This window comes from Leuresthes tenuis, unplaced genomic scaffold (assembly GCF_036924035.1).
Source record: "Leuresthes tenuis unplaced genomic scaffold, fLeuTen1.0.hap1 SCAF_24, whole genome shotgun sequence".
Classification (NCBI taxonomy): domain Eukaryota; kingdom Metazoa; phylum Chordata; class Actinopteri; order Atheriniformes; family Atherinopsidae; genus Leuresthes; species Leuresthes tenuis.
Window position 1 is genome coordinate 2,093,780 of NW_027325378.1, and position 15,708 is coordinate 2,109,487.

Consider the following 15,708-nt stretch of genomic DNA (forward strand, 5'->3'; position numbering starts at 1 on the left):
AGATTACAGTAATCTTTTAAAAAGTAATGATATTATAATTCATTCATGGGGTGCATTGACACTGCAGATCAAAGAATGAAGACCTAACTCTTTCCCCACAGATCAAGAAAGTGGTATAACAGAATTTTACATGCTATTCTTAGCATAGGTATGGTGAATGCTCACATAATTTACTGAAGCTGTAGACCGACCAATCAGAGCTCAGCTAAAGATCGGCCAATCAGAGTGAGAGTACCGACCGACCAATCAGAGCGCAGCTAAAGATCGGCCAATCAGAGTGAGAGTACCGACCGACCAATCAGATTGCAGCTAAAGATCGGCCAATCAGAGAGCAGCTAAAGGTCGGCCAATCAGAGTGAGAGTACAAACCGACCAATACAGAGTTACGACTAATCTGATCACTCTCACCTTATTACTGTAATAAGTCTGTTAAACCCTTTTGATTGTGGTGTCTCAGGAAATAATCAAGGCGCCAATCTGATTACGACAGTGTTAAAAATAACGTTGAAAATATGAAAAATTTTCATGCAGGAAGTAATCACATTACAGTAATCTTATAAAAAATCAGATTACACTAATAATTTTTATAAGTAATCAGATTACAGTAATATTTCTAAAAGTAATCAGATTACAGTAATATTACTAAAGTAATCAGATTACAGTAACATTTAAAAAGTAATCAGATTACAGTAATATTATTAAAGTAATCAGATTACAGTAATATTTTTAAAAGTAATCAGATTACAGTAATTTTACTAAAGTAATCAGATTACAGTAATAATTCAAAAGTAATCAGATTACAGTAATCTTTTAAAAAGTAATGATATTATAATTCATTCATGGGGTGCATTGACACTGCAGATCAAAGAATGAAGACCTAACTCTTTCCCCACAGATCAAGAAAGTGGTATAACAGAATTTTAAATGCTATTCTTAGCATAGGTATGGTGAATGCTCACATAATTTACTGAAGCTGTAGACCGACCAATCAGAGCTCAGCTAAAGATCGGCCAATCAGAGTGAGAGTACCGACCGACCAATCAGAGCGCAGCTAAAGATCGGCCAATCAGAGTGAGAGTAAAGCCCGACCAATCAGAGCGCAGCTAAAGGTCGGCCAATCAGAGTGAGAGTACAGACCGATCAATCAGAAAGCAGTTAAAGATCAGCCAATCAGAGTGAGAGTACCGACCGACCAATCAGAGCGCAGCTAAAGATCGGCCAATCAGAGTGAGAGTAAAGCCCGACCAATCAGAGCGCAGCTAAAGGTCGGCCAATCAGAGTGAGAGTACAAACCGACCAATACAGAGTTACGACTAATCTGATCACTCTCCCCTTATTACTGTAATAAGTCTGTTAAACACTTTTGATTGTGGTGTCTCAGGAAATAATCAAGGCGCCAATCTGATTACGACAGTGTTAAAAACAACGTTGAAAATATGAAAAATTTTCATGCAGGAAGTAATCACATTACAGTAATCTTATAAAAAATCAGATTACACTAATAATTTTTATAAGTAATCAGATTACAGTAATATTTTAAAAAGTAATCAGATTACAGTAATATCATTAAAGTAATCAGATTACAGTAACATTTTAAAAAGTGATCAGATTACAGTAATATTATTAAAGTAATCAGATTACAGTAATATTTTTAAAGTAATCAGATTACAGTAATCTTACTAAAGTAATCAGATTACAGTAATAATTCAAAAGTAATCAGATTACAGTAATCTTTTAAAAAGTAATGATATTATAATTCATTCATGGGGTGCATTGACACTGCAGATCAAAGAATGAAGACCTAACTCTTTCCCCACAGATCAAGAAAGTGGTATAACCGAATTTTACATGCTATTCTTAGCATAGGTATGGTGAATGCTCACATAATTTACTGAAGCTGTAGACCGACCAATCAGAGCTCAGCTAAAGATCGGCCAATCAGAGTGAGAGTACCGACCGACCAATCAGAGCGCAGCTAAAGATCGGCCAATCAGAGTGAGAGTACCGACCGACCAATCAGATTGCAGCTAAAGATCGGCCAATCAGAGAGCAGCTAAAGGTCGGCCAATCAGAGTGAGAGTACAAACCGACCAATACAGAGTTACGACTAATCTGATCACTCTCACCTTATTACTGTAATAAGTCTGTTAAACCCTTTTGATTGTGGTGTCTCAGGAAATAATCAAGGCGCCAATCTGATTTGAACTCACAACCCTCTGATCTGAAGTCAGACGCACTACCATTGAGCCACAGAGTCACACGAAGTTGCTCGGTGGACCTCTGGTGTGAAGTAAGGGCCGCATGATGTGACCGCAGCTGACCCTGAAGCACTTAGCATTCGGACTCACTCCAGATGGGCCAGATGTGGTGTACTACAGCGTTGGTGGTATAGTGGTGAGCACAGCTGCCTTCCAAGCAGTTGACCCAGGTTCGATTGCCGGCCAACGCAGCGACCGTTTTCAGGAGACCCAGCAGAGTTACTGGGCTGCAAACATATCAGTGACGACTTACAAATAACTACTGAAAAAAGATCAACAAGTCTTGCTGCACAGATGTTTCCATACCCTAATCCAGGCGTTGGCCTGCCAGATGCATCTCTTCTCATGACTGTATCTTGAACGCAAATAAATCTTTGTTGACACTTCTTAACTCTGTCAGTAATGAAAAATTCCGCTGAAACTTTAACACAACCGAAATCCCAGTGTTAAAAATAACGTTGAAAATATGAAACATTTTCATGCAGGAAGTAATCACATTACAGTAATCTTATAAAAAATAAGATTACACTAATAATTTTTTTAAGTAATCAGATTACAGTAATATTTCTAAAAGTAATCAGATTACAGTAATATCATTAAAGTAATCATATTACAGTAATATTATTAAAGTAATCAGATTACAGTAATTTTACTAAAGTAATCAGATTACAGTAATAATTCAAAAGTAATCAGATTACAGTAATCTTTTAAAAAGTAATGATATTATAATTCATTCATGGGGTGCATTGACACTGCAGATCAAAGAATGAAGACCTAACTCTTTCCCCACAGATCAAGAAAGTGGTATAACAGAATTTTAAATGCTATTCTTAGCATAGGTATGGTGAATGCTCACATAATTTACTGAAGCTGTAGACCGACCAATCAGAGCTCAGCTAAAGATCGGCCAATCAGAGTGAGAGTACCGACCGACCAATCAGAGCGCAGCTAAAGATCGGCCAATCAGAGTGAGAGTACCGACCGACCAATCAGATTGCAGCTAAAGATCGGCCAATCAGAGAGCAGCTAAAGATCAGCCAATCAGAGTGAGAGTACAGACCGACCAATATGATCACTCTCACCTTATTACTGTAATAAGTCTGTTAAACACTTTTGATTGTGGTGTCTCAGGAAACAATCAAGGCGCCAATCTGATTTGAACTCACAACCTTCTGATCTGAAGTCAGACGCACTACCATTGCGCCACAGAGTCACACGAAGTTGCTCAGTGGACCTCTGGTGTGAAGTATGGGCCGCATGATGTGACCGCAGCTGACCCTGAAGCACTTAGTATTCGGACTCACTCCAGATGGGCCAGATGTGGTGTACTACAGCGTTGGTGGTATAGTGGTGAGCACAGCTGCCTTCCAAGCAGTTGACCCAGGTTCGATTGCCGGCCAACGCAGCGACCGTTTACAGGAGACCCAGCAGAGCTGGGCTGGAAACATATCAGTGACGACTTAGAAATAACTACTGAAAAAAGATCAACAAGATCTTGCTGCACAGATGTTTCCATACCCTAATCCAGGCGTTGGCCTGCCAGATGCAGCTCTTCTCATGACTGTATCTTGAACGCAAATAAATCTTTACTGACACTTCTTAACTCTGTCAGTAATGAAAAATTCCGCTGAAACTTTAACACAACCGAAATCCCAGTGTTAAAAATAACGTTGAAAATATGAAACATTTTCATGCAGGAAGTAATCACATTACAGTAATCTTATAAAAAATAAGATTACACTAATAATTTTTTAAAGTAATCAGATTACAGTAATATTTCTAAAAGTAATCAGATTACAGTAATATCATTAAAGTAATCAGATTACAGTAATATTATTAAAGTAATCAGATTACAGTAATATCATTAAAGTAATCAGATTACAGTAATATTTCTAAAAGTAATCAGATTACAGTAATATTACTAAAGTAATCAGATTACAGTAACATTTTTAAAAAGTAATCAGATTACAGTAATATTATTAAAGTAATCAGATTACAGTAATATTTTTAAAAGTAATCAGATTACAGTAATAATTCAAAAGTAATCAGATTACAGTAATCTTTTAAAAAGTAATGATATTATAATTCATTCATGGGGTGCATTGACACTGCAGATCAAAGAATGAAGACCTAACTCTTTCCCCACAGATCAAGAAAGTGGTATAACAGAATTTTACATGCTATTCTTAGCATAGGTATGGTGAATGCTCACATAATTTACTGAAGCTGTAGACCGACCAATCAGAGCTCAGCTAAAGATCGGCCAATCAGAGTGAGAGTACCGACCGACCAATCAGAGCGCAGCTAAAGATCGGCCAATCAGAGTGAGAGTACCGACCGACCAATCAGATTGCAGCTAAAGATCGGCCAATCAGAGAGCAGCTAAAGATCAGCCAATCAGAGTGAGAGTACAGACCGACCAATATGATCACTCTCACCTTATTACTGTAATAAGTCTGTTAAACACTTTTGATTGTGGTGTCTCAGGAAACAATCAAGGCGCCAATCTGATTTGAACTCACAACCTTCTGATCTGAAGTCAGACGCACTACCATTGCGCCACAGAGTCACACGAAGTTGCTCGGTGGACCTCTGGTGTGAAGTATGGGCCGCATGATGTGACCGCAGCTGACCCTGAAGCACTTAGCATTCGGACTCACTCCAGATGGGCCAGATGTGGTGTACTACAGCGTTGGTGGTATAGTGGTGAGCACAGCTGCCTTCCAAGCAGTTGACCCAGGTTCGATTGCCGGCCAACGCAGCGACCGTTTTCAGGAGACCCAGCAGAGCTGGGCTGGAAACATATCAGTGACGACTTAGAAATAACTACTGAAAAAAGATCAACAAGATCTTGCTGCACAGATGTTTCCATACCCTAATCCAGGCGTTGGCCTGCCAGATGCAGCTCTTCTCATGACTGTATCTTGAACGCAAATAAATCTTTACTGACACTTCTTAACTCTGTCAGTAATGAAAAATTCCGCTGAAACTTTAACACAACCGAAATCCCAGTGTTAAAAATAACGTTGAAAATATGAAACATTTTCATGCAGGAAGTAATCACATTACAGTAATCTTATAAAAAATAAGATTACACTAATAATTTTTTAAAGTAATCAGATTACAGTAATATTTCTAAAAGTAAGCAGATTACAGTAATATCATTAAAGTAATCAGATTACAGTAATATTATTAAAGTAATCAGATTACAGTAATATCATTAAAGTAATCAGATTACAGTAATATTTTAAAAAGTAATCAGATTACAGTAATATTATTAAAGTAATCAGATTACAGTAATATTTTTTAAAGTAATCAGATTACAGTAATCTTACTAAAGTAATCAGATTACAGTAATCTTATAAAAGTAATCAGATTACAGTAATAATTCAAAAGTAATCAGATTACAGTAATCTTTTAAAAAGTAATGATATTATAATTCATTCATGGGGTGCATTGACACTGCAGATCAAAGAATGAAGACCTAACTCTTTCCCCACAGATCAAGAAAGTGGTATAACAGAATTTTACATGCTATTCTTAGCATAGGTATGGTGAATGCTCACATAATTTACTGAAGCTGTAGACCGACCAATCAGAGCTCAGCTAAAGATCGGCCAATCAGAGTGAGAGTACCGACCGACCAATCAGAGCGCAGCTAAAGATCGGCCAATCAGAGTGAGAGTACCGACCGACCAATCAGATTGCAGCTAAAGATCGGCCAATCAGAGAGCAGCTAAAGGTCGGCCAATCAGAGTGAGAGTACAAACCGACCAATACAGAGTTACGACTAATCTGATCACTCTCACCTTATTACTGTAATAAGTCTGTTAAACCCTTTTGATTGTGGTGTCTCAGGAAATAATCAAGGCGCCAATCTGATTACGACAGTGTTAAAAATAACGTTGAAAATATGAAAAATTTTCATGCAGGAAGTAATCACATTACAGTAATCTTATAAAAAATCAGATTACACTAATAATTTTTATAAGTAATCAGATTACAGTAATATTTCTAAAAGTAATCAGATTACAGTAATATTACTAAAGTAATCAGATTACAGTAACATTTAAAAAGTAATCAGATTACAGTAATATTATTAAAGTAATCAGATTACAGTAATATTTTTAAAAGTAATCAGATTACAGTAATTTTACTAAAGTAATCAGATTACAGTAATAATTCAAAAGTAATCAGATTACAGTAATCTTTTAAAAAGTAATGATATTATAATTCATTCATGGGGTGCATTGACACTGCAGATCAAAGAATGAAGACCTAACTCTTTCCCCACAGATCAAGAAAGTGGTATAACAGAATTTTACATGCTATTCTTAGCATAGGTATGGTGAATGCTCACATAATTTACTGAAGCTGTAGACCGACCAATCAGAGCTCAGCTAAAGATCGGCCAATCAGAGTGAGAGTACCGACCGACCAATCAGAGCGCAGCTAAAGATCGGCCAATCAGAGTGAGAGTACCGACCGACCAATCAGATTGCAGCTAAAGATCGGCCAATCAGAGAGCAGCTAAAGGTCGGCCAATCAGAGTGAGAGTACAAACCGACCAATACAGAGTTACGACTAATCTGATCACTCTCACCTTATTACTGTAATAAGTCTGTTAAACCCTTTTGATTGTGGTGTCTCAGGAAATAATCAAGGCGCCAATCTGATTACGACAGTGTTAAAAATAACGTTGAAAATATGAAAAATTTTCATGCAGGAAGTAATCACATTACAGTAATCTTATAAAAAATCAGATTACACTAATAATTTTTATAAGTAATCAGATTACAGTAATATTTCTAAAAGTAATCAGATTACAGTAATATTACTAAAGTAATCAGATTACAGTAACATTTAAAAAGTAATCAGATTACAGTAATATTATTAAAGTAATCAGATTACAGTAATATTTTTAAAAGTAATCAGATTACAGTAATTTTACTAAAGTAATCAGATTACAGTAATAATTCAAAAGTAATCAGATTACAGTAATCTTTTAAAAAGTAATGATATTATAATTCATTCATGGGGTGCATTGACACTGCAGATCAAAGAATGAAGACCTAACTCTTTCCCCACAGATCAAGAAAGTGGTATAACAGAATTTTAAATGCTATTCTTAGCATAGGTATGGTGAATGCTCACATAATTTACTGAAGCTGTAGACCGACCAATCAGAGCTCAGCTAAAGATCGGCCAATCAGAGTGAGAGTACCGACCGACCAATCAGAGCGCAGCTAAAGATCGGCCAATCAGAGTGAGAGTAAAGCCCGACCAATCAGAGCGCAGCTAAAGGTCGGCCAATCAGAGTGAGAGTACAGACCGATCAATCAGAAAGCAGTTAAAGATCAGCCAATCAGAGTGAGAGTACAGACCGATCAATCAGAAAGCAGTTAAAGATCAGCCAATCAGAGTGAGAGTACCGACCGACCAATCAGAGCGCAGCTAAAGATCGGCCAATCAGAGTGAGAGTAAAGCCCGACCAATCAGAGCGCAGCTAAAGGTCGGCCAATCAGAGTGAGAGTACAAACCGACCAATACAGAGTTACGACTAATCTGATCACTCTCCCCTTATTACTGTAATAAGTCTGTTAAACACTTTTGATTGTGGTGTCTCAGGAAATAATCAAGGCGCCAATCTGATTACGACAGTGTTAAAAACAACGTTGAAAATATGAAAAATTTTCATGCAGGAAGTAATCACATTACAGTAATCTTATAAAAAATCAGATTACACTAATAATTTTTATAAGTAATCAGATTACAGTAATATTTTAAAAAGTAATCAGATTACAGTAATATCATTAAAGTAATCAGATTACAGTAACATTTTAAAAAGTGATCAGATTACAGTAATATTATTAAAGTAATCAGATTACAGTAATATTTTTAAAGTAATCAGATTACAGTAATCTTACTAAAGTAATCAGATTACAGTAATAATTCAAAAGTAATCAGATTACAGTAATCTTTTAAAAAGTAATGATATTATAATTCATTCATGGGGTGCATTGACACTGCAGATCAAAGAATGAAGACCTAACTCTTTCCCCACAGATCAAGAAAGTGGTATAACAGAATTTTACATGCTATTCTTAGCATAGGTATGGTGAATGCTCACATAATTTACTGAAGCTGTAGACCGACCAATCAGAGCTCAGCTAAAGATCGGCCAATCAGAGTGAGAGTACCGACCGACCAATCAGAGCGCAGCTAAAGATTGGCCAATCAGAGTGAGAGTACCGACCGACCAATCAGATTGCAGCTAAAGATCGGCCAATCAGAGAGCAGCTAAAGGTCGGCCAATCAGAGTGAGAGTACAAACCGACCAATACAGAGTTACGACTAATCTGATCACTCTCACCTTATTACTGTAATAAGTCTGTTAAACCCTTTTGATTGTGGTGTCTCAGGAAATAATCAAGGCGCCAATCTGATTTGAACTCACAACCCTCTGATCTGAAGTCAGACGCACTACCATTGAGCCACAGAGTCACACGAAGTTGCTCGGTGGACCTCTGGTGTGAAGTAAGGGCCGCATGATGTGACCGCAGCTGACCCTGAAGCACTTAGCATTCGGACTCACTCCAGATGGGCCAGATGTGGTGTACTACAGCGTTGGTGGTATAGTGGTGAGCACAGCTGCCTTCCAAGCAGTTGACCCAGGTTCGATTGCCGGCCAACGCAGTGACCGTTTTCAGGAGACCCAGCAGAGTTACTGGGCTGCAAACATATCAGTGACGACTTAGAAATAACTACTGAAAAAAGATCAACAAGTCTTGCTGCACAGATGTTTCCATACCCTAATCCAGGCGTTGGCCTGCCAGATGCAGCTCTTCTCATGACTGTATCTTGAACGCAAATAAATCTTAGCTGACACTTCTTAACTCTGTCAGTAATGAAAAATTCCGCTGAAACTTTAACACAACCGAAATCCCAGTGTTAAAAATAACGTTGAAAATATGAAACATTTTCATGCAGGAAGTAATCACATTACAGTAATCTTATAAAAAATAAGATTACACTAATAATTTTTTTAAGTAATCAGATTACAGTAATATTTCTAAAAGTAATCAGATTACAGTAATATCATTAAAGTAATCATATTACAGTAATATTATTAAAGTAATCAGATTACAGTAATTTTACTAAAGTAATCAGATTACAGTAATAATTCAAAAGTAATCAGATTACAGTAATCTTTTAAAAAGTAATGATATTATAATTCATTCATGGGGTGCATTGACACTGCAGATCAAAGAATGAAGACCTAACTCTTTCCCCACAGATCAAGAAAGTGGTATAACAGAATTTTAAATGCTATTCTTAGCATAGGTATGGTGAATGCTCACATAATTTACTGAAGCTGTAGACCGACCAATCAGAGCTCAGCTAAAGATCGGCCAATCAGAGTGAGAGTACCGACCGACCAATCAGAGCGCAGCTAAAGATCGGCCAATCAGAGTGAGAGTACCGACCGACCAATCAGATTGCAGCTAAAGATCGGCCAATCAGAGAGCAGCTAAAGATCAGCCAATCAGAGTGAGAGTACAGACCGACCAATATGATCACTCTCACCTTATTACTGTAATAAGTCTGTTAAACACTTTTGATTGTGGTGTCTCAGGAAACAATCAAGGCGCCAATCTGATTTGAACTCACAACCTTCTGATCTGAAGTCAGACGCACTACCATTGCGCCACAGAGTCACACGAAGTTGCTCGGTGGACCTCTGGTGTGAAGTATGGGCCGCATGATGTGACCGCAGCTGACCCTGAAGCACTTAGTATTCGGACTCACTCCAGATGGGCCAGATGTGGTGTACTACAGCGTTGGTGGTATAGTGGTGAGCACAGCTGCCTTCCAAGCAGTTGACCCAGGTTCGATTGCCGGCCAACGCAGCGACCGTTTACAGGAGACCCAGCAGAGCTGGGCTGGAAACATATCAGTGACGACTTAGAAATAACTACTGAAAAAAGATCAACAAGATCTTGCTGCACAGATGTTTCCATACCCTAATCCAGGCGTTGGCCTGCCAGATGCAGCTCTTCTCATGACTGTATCTTGAACGCAAATAAATCTTTACTGACACTTCTTAACTCTGTCAGTAATGAAAAATTCCGCTGAAACTTTAACACAACCGAAATCCCAGTGTTAAAAATAACGTTGAAAATATGAAACATTTTCATGCAGGAAGTAATCACATTACAGTAATCTTATAAAAAATAAGATTACACTAATAATTTTTTAAAGTAATCAGATTACAGTAATATTTCTAAAAGTAATCAGATTACAGTAATATCATTAAAGTAATCAGATTACAGTAATATTATTAAAGTAATCAGATTACAGTAATATCATTAAAGTAATCAGATTACAGTAATATTTCTAAAAGTAATCAGATTACAGTAATATTACTAAAGTAATCAGATTACAGTAACATTTTTAAAAAGTAATCAGATTACAGTAATATTATTAAAGTAATCAGATTACAGTAATATTTTTAAAAGTAATCAGATTACAGTAATAATTCAAAAGTAATCAGATTACAGTAATCTTTTAAAAAGTAATGATATTATAATTCATTCATGGGGTGCATTGACACTGCAGATCAAAGAATGAAGACCTAACTCTTTCCCCACAGATCAAGAAAGTGGTATAACAGAATTTTACATGCTATTCTTAGCATAGGTATGGTGAATGCTCACATAATTTACTGAAGCTGTAGACCGACCAATCAGAGCTCAGCTAAAGATCGGCCAATCAGAGTGAGAGTACCGACCGACCAATCAGAGCGCAGCTAAAGATCGGCCAATCAGAGTGAGAGTACCGACCGACCAATCAGATTGCAGCTAAAGATCGGCCAATCAGAGAGCAGCTAAAGATCGGCCAATCAGAGTGAGAGTACAGACCGACCAATATGATCACTCTCACCTTATTACTGTAATAAGTCTGTTAAACACTTTTGATTGTGGTGTCTCAGGAAACAATCAAGGCGCCAATCTGATTTGAACTCACAACCTTCTGATCTGAAGTCAGACGCACTACCATTGCGCCACAGAGTCACACGAAGTTGCTCGGTGGACCTCTGGTGTGAAGTATGGGCCGCATGATGTGACCGCAGCTGACCCTGAAGCACTTAGCATTCGGACTCACTCCAGATGGGCCAGATGTGGTGTACTACAGCGTTGGTGGTATAGTGGTGAGCACAGCTGCCTTCCAAGCAGTTGACCCAGGTTCGATTGCCGGCCAACGCAGCGACCGTTTTCAGGAGACCCAGCAGAGCTGGGCTGGAAACATATCAGTGACGACTTAGAAATAACTACTGAAAAAAGATCAACAAGATCTTGCTGCACAGATGTTTCCATACCCTAATCCAGGCGTTGGCCTGCCAGATGCAGCTCTTCTCATGACTGTATCTTGAACGCAAATAAATCTTTACTGACACTTCTTAACTCTGTCAGTAATGAAAAATTCCGCTGAAACTTTAACACAACCGAAATCCCAGTGTTAAAAATAAGGTTGAAAATATGAAACATTTTCATGCAGGAAGTAATCACATTACAGTAATCTTATAAAAAATAAGATTACACTAATAATTTTTTAAAGTAATCAGATTACAGTAATATTTCTAAAAGTAAGCAGATTACAGTAATATCATTAAAGTAATCAGATTACAGTAATATTATTAAAGTAATCAGATTACAGTAATATCATTAAAGTAATCAGATTACAGTAATATTTTAAAAAGTAATCAGATTACAGTAACATTATTAAAGTAATCAGATTACAGTAATATTTTTTAAAGTAATCAGATTACAGTAATCTTACTAAAGTAATCAGATTACAGTAATCTTATAAAAGTAATCAGATTACAGTAATAATTCAAAAGTAATCAGATTACAGTAATCTTTTAAAAAGTAATGATATTATAATTCATTCATGGGGTGCATTGACACTGCAGATCAAAGAATGAAGACCTAACTCTTTCCCCACAGATCAAGAAAGTGGTATAACAGAATTTTACATGCTATTCTTAGCATAGGTATGGTGAATGCTCACATAATTTACTGAAGCTGTAGACCGACCAATCAGAGCTCAGCTAAAGATCGGCCAATCAGAGTGAGAGTACCGACCGACCAATCAGAGCGCAGCTAAAGATCGGCCAATCAGAGTGAGAGTACCGACCGACCAATCAGATTGCAGCTAAAGATCGGCCAATCAGAGAGCAGCTAAAGGTCGGCCAATCAGAGTGAGAGTACAAACCGACCAATACAGAGTTACGACTAATCTGATCACTCTCACCTTATTACTGTAATAAGTCTGTTAAACCCTTTTGATTGTGGTGTCTCAGGAAATAATCAAGGCGCCAATCTGATTACGACAGTGTTAAAAATAACGTTGAAAATATGAAAAATTTTCATGCAGGAAGTAATCACATTACAGTAATCTTATAAAAAATCAGATTACACTAATAATTTTTATAAGTAATCAGATTACAGTAATATTTCTAAAAGTAATCAGATTACAGTAATATTACTAAAGTAATCAGATTACAGTAACATTTAAAAAGTAATCAGATTACAGTAATATTATTAAAGTAATCAGATTACAGTAATATTTTTAAAAGTAATCAGATTACAGTAATTTTACTAAAGTAATCAGATTACAGTAATAATTCAAAAGTAATCAGATTACAGTAATCTTTTAAAAAGTAATGATATTATAATTCATTCATGGGGTGCATTGACACTGCAGATCAAAGAATGAAGACCTAACTCTTTCCCCACAGATCAAGAAAGTGGTATAACAGAATTTTACATGCTATTCTTAGCATAGGTATGGTGAATGCTCACATAATTTACTGAAGCTGTAGACCGACCAATCAGAGCTCAGCTAAAGATCGGCCAATCAGAGTGAGAGTACCGACCGACCAATCAGAGCGCAGCTAAAGATCGGCCAATCAGAGTGAGAGTACCGACCGACCAATCAGATTGCAGCTAAAGATCGGCCAATCAGAGAGCAGCTAAAGGTCGGCCAATCAGAGTGAGAGTACAAACCGACCAATACAGAGTTACGACTAATCTGATCACTCTCACCTTATTACTGTAATAAGTCTGTTAAACCCTTTTGATTGTGGTGTCTCAGGAAATAATCAAGGCGCCAATCTGATTACGACAGTGTTAAAAATAACGTTGAAAATATGAAAAATTTTCATGCAGGAAGTAATCACATTACAGTAATCTTATAAAAAATCAGATTACACTAATAATTTTTATAAGTAATCAGATTACAGTAATATTTCTAAAAGTAATCAGATTACAGTAATATTACTAAAGTAATCAGATTACAGTAACATTTAAAAAGTAATCAGATTACAGTAATATTATTAAAGTAATCAGATTACAGTAATATTTTTAAAAGTAATCAGATTACAGTAATTTTACTAAAGTAATCAGATTACAGTAATAATTCAAAAGTAATCAGATTACAGTAATCTTTTAAAAAGTAATGATATTATAATTCATTCATGGGGTGCATTGACACTGCAGATCAAAGAATGAAGACCTAACTCTTTCCCCACAGATCAAGAAAGTGGTATAACAGAATTTTAAATGCTATTCTTAGCATAGGTATGGTGAATGCTCACATAATTTACTGAAGCTGTAGACCGACCAATCAGAGCTCAGCTAAAGATCGGCCAATCAGAGTGAGAGTACCGACCGACCAATCAGAGCGCAGCTAAAGATCGGCCAATCAGAGTGAGAGTAAAGCCCGACCAATCAGAGCGCAGCTAAAGGTCGGCCAATCAGAGTGAGAGTACAGACCGATCAATCAGAAAGCAGTTAAAGATCAGCCAATCAGAGTGAGAGTACAGACCGATCAATCAGAAAGCAGTTAAAGATCAGCCAATCAGAGTGAGAGTACCGACCGACCAATCAGAGCGCAGCTAAAGATCGGCCAATCAGAGTGAGAGTAAAGCCCGACCAATCAGAGCGCAGCTAAAGGTCGGCCAATCAGAGTGAGAGTACAAACCGACCAATACAGAGTTACGACTAATCTGATCACTCTCCCCTTATTACTGTAATAAGTCTGTTAAACACTTTTGATTGTGGTGTCTCAGGAAATAATCAAGGCGCCAATCTGATTACGACAGTGTTAAAAACAACGTTGAAAATATGAAAAATTTTCATGCAGGAAGTAATCACATTACAGTAATCTTATAAAAAATCAGATTACACTAATAATTTTTATAAGTAATCAGATTACAGTAATATTTTAAAAAGTAATCAGATTACAGTAATATCATTAAAGTAATCAGATTACAGTAACATTTTAAAAAGTGATCAGATTACAGTAATATTATTAAAGTAATCAGATTACAGTAATATTTTTAAAGTAATCAGATTACAGTAATCTTACTAAAGTAATCAGATTACAGTAATAATTCAAAAGTAATCAGATTACAGTAATCTTTTAAAAAGTAATGATATTATAATTCATTCATGGGGTGCATTGACACTGCAGATCAAAGAATGAAGACCTAACTCTTTCCCCACAGATCAAGAAAGTGGTATAACAGAATTTTACATGCTATTCTTAGCATAGGTATGGTGAATGCTCACATAATTTACTGAAGCTGTAGACCGACCAATCAGAGCTCAGCTAAAGATCGGCCAATCAGAGTGAGAGTACCGACCGACCAATCAGAGCGCAGCTAAAGATTGGCCAATCAGAGTGAGAGTACCGACCGACCAATCAGATTGCAGCTAAAGATCGGCCAATCAGAGAGCAGCTAAAGGTCGGCCAATCAGAGTGAGAGTACAAACCGACCAATACAGAGTTACGACTAATCTGATCACTCTCACCTTATTACTGTAATAAGTCTGTTAAACCCTTTTGATTGTGGTGTCTCAGGAAATAATCAAGGCGCCAATCTGATTTGAACTCACAACCCTCTGATCTGAAGTCAGACGCACTACCATTGAGCCACAGAGTCACACGAAGTTGCTCGGTGGACCTCTGGTGTGAAGTAAGGGCCGCATGATGTGACCGCAGCTGACCCTGAAGCACTTAGCATTCGGACTCACTCCAGATGGGCCAGATGTGGTGTACTACAGCGTTGGTGGTATAGTGGTGAGCACAGCTGCCTTCCAAGCAGTTGACCCAGGTTCGATTGCCGGCCAACGCAGCGACCGTTTTCAGGAGACCCAGCAGAGTTACTGGGCTGCAAACATATCAGTGACGACTTAGAAATAACTACTGAAAAAAGATCAACAAGTCTTGCTGCACAGATGTTTCCATACCCTAATCCAGGCGTTGGCCTGCCAGATGCAGCTCTTCTCATGACTGTATCTTGAACGCAAATAAATCTTTGCTGACACTTCTTAACTCTGTCAGTAATGAAAAATTCCGCTGAAACTTTAACACAACCGAAATC

At 37.3% G+C, this 15,708-nt stretch overlaps 7 non-coding genes across 7 annotated transcripts; all 7 read left to right on the forward strand.

Annotated features, from left to right (window-relative positions):
* The first annotated feature begins 2,377 nt into the window (after positions 1-2,377).
* Positions 2,378-2,449, forward strand: trnag-ucc (transfer RNA glycine (anticodon UCC)). The gene has a single exon. It is a non-coding gene; the product is annotated as a tRNA-Gly (tRNA).
* Positions 2,450-3,591: 1,142 nt separating this feature from the next.
* Positions 3,592-3,663, forward strand: trnag-ucc (transfer RNA glycine (anticodon UCC)). The gene has a single exon. It is a non-coding gene; the product is annotated as a tRNA-Gly (tRNA).
* A 1,284-nt stretch (positions 3,664-4,947) lies between these two features.
* trnag-ucc (transfer RNA glycine (anticodon UCC)) lies at positions 4,948-5,019 on the forward strand. The gene has a single exon. It is a non-coding gene; the product is annotated as a tRNA-Gly (tRNA).
* Positions 5,020-8,882: 3,863 nt separating this feature from the next.
* Positions 8,883-8,954, forward strand: trnag-ucc (transfer RNA glycine (anticodon UCC)). Its single transcript has one exon. It is a non-coding gene; the product is annotated as a tRNA-Gly (tRNA).
* Positions 8,955-10,096: 1,142 nt separating this feature from the next.
* trnag-ucc (transfer RNA glycine (anticodon UCC)) lies at positions 10,097-10,168 on the forward strand. Its single transcript has one exon. It is a non-coding gene; the product is annotated as a tRNA-Gly (tRNA).
* A 1,284-nt stretch (positions 10,169-11,452) lies between these two features.
* Positions 11,453-11,524, forward strand: trnag-ucc (transfer RNA glycine (anticodon UCC)). Its single transcript has one exon. It is a non-coding gene; the product is annotated as a tRNA-Gly (tRNA).
* A 3,863-nt stretch (positions 11,525-15,387) lies between these two features.
* Positions 15,388-15,459, forward strand: trnag-ucc (transfer RNA glycine (anticodon UCC)). Its single transcript has one exon. It is a non-coding gene; the product is annotated as a tRNA-Gly (tRNA).
* The last annotated feature ends 249 nt before the right edge of the window (positions 15,460-15,708 follow it).